Raw genomic sequence first — 5981 nt, forward strand, 5'->3', positions numbered from 1 at the left:
ATCTACTAAACATAATAATGGATATCTGCTAAAATACAACAACATCGACTCAATTAATTCAGTAAGTCTCGTAATTTTCCTGTCCACTGGGATCATGTTGTAATTTATATATTTCCTAGGACTAGAAAATAATAGTTGCATGTTTTCAAATTTCAACATTTTGAATATTAAAGATATCATAAATAATATATGCTCTATGTAAGTTGATGCTTCTGTTCAATAGAATACAAAAAATAAGCTGCTCTGCTATTACACCAAAGAAGGAATAAGGCCATGTATACTACAAGACTTTAGATGGAGCTGAATGTTTAGCTTGAATCATCAAGTCAGCAGGGGATTTTATTTCAACTAGCAACACTTAAAACTCCAGAACCAAGAATCGCTTTTGAAGAATGTCTTTCTACTGGTAATTCATTGTAATTATGTTCAAAACAAAGTTGTGAGTGCTATAGAAAGTGACAAGCTCAAGTAGAAAAAAATAAATGAAAGGATAACAATTTGCAAAAGGATAATTCTCAAGCTGAGTAACTTTAACTTCATTACAATTTTTTGTCTCTTTGTTTTAAATAGTCTATATATATGTACAAAGTAAGCAAAATATCACAGATTTAGTAATATTTTGCACTAATAAAGTATACCTCAAGATGTTAATGTTAAATATGTAAGATATTTGTGGAGACAAACAATGTAACCTCATTTAGGTTTTCATCCATTTTGAGCAAAGGTATTAAAAATATTAGAGAGAAAATGGCTTATTTTCACTTTTCAGAATATCCTAGTGATATTTCTTCTTTTTCTCTATTATCTTTTACATCTGTATTATATTCACAATTGGTCATTTGCTATACACTGGCAAATGGTGCTAGCTTTATTTTTCCTTGGTGCTCTTACCTGGTAGTTTTCTTTTTCCAAGCAATTCTTTTCCTCCTTACATGATGATATGCATTTATTCTGGAACCATGATACATGCACTTGATTCATATTGCATATACAAAGAAAATACCAATTGGCATAGCTTATAGTTATTTATGTTTATTGCTTTGATATAATTAAAGTGGTCCTAAGCAGAAATTATGTTTACTTAGAAATATATCTATTATTTTGAACTCTTGCCTATAAGTTATTTATTCACTTAGTCCACTAGAATAAAAAAAAAGTGCATTCTTTATAGATATTTTCTTAATGCCCCCTAGGATACACATCATATAGAGGGTAAGAAACAACCCACTAAGAAAGACTTAACAGAGGTTTATGTTGCTAATTAGAAATGGACTGACTCCATCATGATTATTTCAAGTTCATAAATTTGCTCAAGGGAAGTTATCTTTAGAACCAGGGTGTGAAATGTGGAAAATTTTCGTCGTCTTTGAGTTTTCAGTGTGCTCTTGTTCAGAACATATGGGCTTCTTATGCATATGGAATAGCTAAGAAACCTAATGTCTCCTGGAGAGTACATGACAACAAGAGTGCTACTAGTAGTGAGATTTCTTGTTCTCCTTTTCTGATAGACAAAGGACTCCTCCGTGTCTTAATTTGTGATGTGGGGCGGGGTGCGACAGGGGATGGAGAGCCATGGTAGTGATCAAATCTTGGCGAGAGTTGAGAGTTAAGTGATCCTTCTTAAGTTAGAGTAATCATTGAATTTATAGTCCCAACTAACTCCATACAGGTTTACTTGCTGCATCTTCAGTTGATTTATACACAATCATGTACATACTAAACAAATGCATTTCCTCATTCTTCCTCCTCAAAATCTCTATTTCCTGTCCTGCCAGAAATGTCCCATCCCTCAGCTGGTAGATGTGAGTTCACACAATTTAAATTTTCTTATTAAAAGTCTTTTTTGGTAGGGGAAGAGGTGGGGGAGAGAGAGAAACAGAAAAAGAGAGAAACTGTAACTGCGTAGCGGGTTCACCTTGCCTGCTGCTTAGACAGAGTCGATTTATCAAGAGAGGGGAATTGAAATGGAGAAAGAGTAATTCACACAGAGCCAGCTGTGCTAGAGACCAGAGTTTTATGATTATTCAATTTAGTATCCCAGAGCATAGCAGATCAGTTTTCAAAGATAATTTGGCGGGTAGGGGGTTTGGGAGTGGGGAGTGCTGATTGGTCAGGTTGGAGATGGAATCACAGGGAGTCGAAGTGAGGTTTTCTTGCTGTCTTCTGTTCCTGGGTGGGATCACAGATCTGGTTGAGCCAGATTACCAGTTTGGGTGGTGTCTGAATATTCATTCAGTGCAGGGTCTACAAAATATCTCAAGCACTGATCTTAGGTTTTACAATAGTGAGGTTATCCCCAGGAGCAATTTCGGGAAGTTCAGACTCTTGCAGCCAGAGGCTGCATGACCCCTAAACCATAATTTCTAATATTGTAGCTAATTTGTTAGTCCTTCAAAGGCAGACTAGTCCTCAGGCAAGAAAGGGGTCTTTTCGGGAAAGGACAATTATCAATTTTCTTTCAGAGTCAAGCCATAAATTGAATTTCTCCCCAAGGTCAGTTCAGCCTAGGCCCAGGAATGAACAAGGACAGTTAAAAGATTAAAAGCAAGATGGAGTCCCTTAGGTCTGATCTCTCTCATATTTCCTCAGTTGTAATATTTGCAAAGGCGTTTTTAATGCTTCATACAATCCGGGAGTATCAGTTTTAGAATTAAATGTATTTTTCTTTGAATGTATTTTGGGGAAATGTCTTAGTTGCTCACATGACAGTACTGAAAACGAAGAAATAATGTAATTTCTGTTCCTTTGGTGGTGGACAGGAGAGGGTATTTGTGGTAACAGCTGGGATTGTGTAGAGATTTCTGACTAGCATGCACATTTTCATAATAGATAAAATTAATTAAATGTTTCAACATTAAAATATTTTCAAATATCTTGAATTTTCTCTTTGGTTACGTATCTAAGCATCTTAAAGCATATTTAAAATGCAGTATTAGAGTAAGTCATTATTTAGCTATGATTATCTAGCTATGATTATCTCTTAACTCATTTGTATATTCACATATCTCTGAAGTTTATTTCCAAGTAATCTTCAAGCAATCTTCCAAGCTATCTTCAATCTTTTCTCCTTTTAATTGCATGAGGTCTTTAACTGTTTGGCCCTTTTCAATCTCAGGTGTTTCATTTATCATAATTATTTAGGAACTGTTGTAGCACCAAAATATTTTGTTATTAGTATTAGGTGTAATAATAATATAAAAACTACCACTGTTAGAGTACTTTATGATTTACCAAGCTCACAATGCCCTGTGTAAAATGTAAAATCCAATATTTATTAACATTTAATTTTAGTTTCAATTAATTTCAATTAATTGAAATATGAAATGCAATTAAAGAAAGTTTAATATACAGAAATTTAAGGAAAATAAACAGGATTTGTTTAATTTCGTATATCTTTTTAAGTCTCTCTGTGAGGTGTTACTACCATAACACTCCTTTGTGACCCCAACTTTTGTGATTTTTTTTTTTTTTTTGAGACGGAGTTTCACTCTTGTTACCCAGGCTGGAGTGCAGTGGCTTGATCTTGACTCACCGCCACCTCCGCCTCCCAGGTTAAAGCAATTCTCATGTCTCAGCCTCCCAAGTAACTGGGATTACAGGCACCTGCCACCATGCCCCACTAATTTTGTATTTTTAGTAGAGATGGGTTTCTCCAAGTTGGTCAGGCTGGTCTTGAACTCCCAACCTCAGGTGATCCGCCTGCCTCGGCCTCCCAAAGTGCTGGGATTACAGGTGTGAGCCACTGCACCCGGTGCTGTCTCCATTTCTTATAGGATGCAGCTGTACTGAATTATGTCTAAAATTGTATCTGGTTTAGAATAGCTGTTGTTTCATAATTCTACCTAAACAGGTTTTTTCCAGCAGTGTGTGCACATTTTATTTGAATTGTGTACTCATAAATACATGATGGTTGACTTGACAAATATTGAGTGTTCACAAATATTATGCAGTGGCCAAGAAAAGATGTGGACTATTTTTCTTTATTGAGATAGACTCTGAGGTATAAGCAAATTTATTTTTTCCTAATCTTTTTTCCTAATTTTTATCTTTAACTCTAGAGAAATAAATGGAATAAATATCCTAAATATATGTGTGTATATATGTGTATATATATATATGTATATATATTTAGAGAGAGAGAGAGACAGAGAAAGAGGGAGAAAGATAAAGAGATATCCTTCATACACACATGAGAGAAAGATAAAGAGATATCCTTAGTATACACACACACACACACGCACATATATACATATGTATATGTATACACACACACATATATATATACACATCTCTATGTATATATATATACACACACACACACATATATATACACATTTTCTCTCTCTCTCTCTCTCTCTATATATATATATATACACACACACACACACACACACATATGTGTGTATATATAGAGAGAATGAGAGAGAGAGAAGTTTCCAGGTATTTTTTCCTAATCACTTTTATGTTTTCATGTTTAAAAAGTGTGCATGATCCAGACTTATCATTTTAATGCTTAAAATAGTCTGGGTTGATCTAAATTGAAATTATAGTTGCTCTTCCAATGTAAAGCATATCTTTCCCACACTCTTCCCCAGCTCTGCAGCTGATTTTCATTCTCCCTTGTCTCCTTTTTTCCCACTCACTACCTACTGTTAATAGACAGTGTGATGATGGTCAAGAAAAGCTTCTCAGATAAGGGCTCATTACAGCTGAATATACTGGAAAAAGGGAGAAGCATGAGAAATTACTTTTTAAGTTCAGAAACTGAAAGCCAGTGGGCCCCATCCAAAATATAAATATGTGTTCTCTGATCCTGCTGTCCGTTAAAACATTTTGACGTAATTGTCAATGTTTATAAAGGTGGATGGTTTTACATAATAATACAGATTTCCAGTTTCTTTCGTAAATTAGGAGAGCCAGGACTCGTGGGCCAGTGTATTAGTGTGACCCTATACCTAGAGCTGGGCACAGCTGCCCCCTCCTAGCCTCATTATTTATGTTCCTGACATTCACTAATGGATTATACCAGCCTCCTTTGCTTAAAGATCTTTCTCTCATTGGCATTTGAGATTTGGATGTTAGCCTACAGGCATGAGAAACTACAAGTTCCTTAATATGTATTTTAGTTAGCATTCTTATTTAGAAACACCAGGACTTAGTCTAACAAATTTAGATGGAAAAGCAATTTGTTAAAGGCTTCTAGGTCGTTTACATAAACTGTAGGAGGAGCAGAGAATCTGGCTCAGAATATATGCAGCCAAATACAACACCCCAATCAAAGCCAGTGCTGTGATGACGAGTGCTGTTTCACTCCGCATCCCAGGCTCAATAGCAGGCATCATGTTAGGAGGCGTTTTATGGTGTCTATGGGTGCCTGGCACTGTTTCCTGACAGCTCTTCATTTCTGTACAGCATTCCACCACCCTCTCCAGCAATGTGTTGTCTGCTCAATGCCATCATCCTCCTGTTATTTTCTTCTGAACCATCCTTTGAAGGAATCTAAGTCTGCATGCCTAGATTATACCTCTAAGCAAGGCTACAGAGGCAAATGTGGGCATCAGTTTGGTGGGCTGGGATTCATAAACTGGAAAATCAATACAATATTGAAACTGTGTTCAAGAAATACTTAGTACTGAGAAGGACAACTGTTTAAGAGGCTTGCCTAAAGGCAGAGAGTAAGCAGTACTAGTAAAGGTGAAATTTGAATCCATTTCTCCTGTGTCCCAAGTCATTATTTGATGCTTGCCTCTCACTCTGTATTTAGATAGAGAGATATAAAGTGCTAATCCTAAGGAAAGGATCTAAAATAGGCTTTCGGGAACTGTAGGGAGCTTTTTATTTTTAATTAAAATATCTCCACCTAAAAACCAATATTTCTCAAAACATGTACTTACTGACCACCCAATGCTTCCTGTATATAAACTTGCATGTAACTAGAAGAGGTTTGACACTGATGGGAGAACAGGTCCCTAATGAACTAC

This window comes from Saimiri boliviensis, chromosome 10 (genome assembly GCF_048565385.1).
Source record: "Saimiri boliviensis isolate mSaiBol1 chromosome 10, mSaiBol1.pri, whole genome shotgun sequence".
NCBI lineage: Eukaryota > Metazoa > Chordata > Mammalia > Primates > Cebidae > Saimiri > Saimiri boliviensis.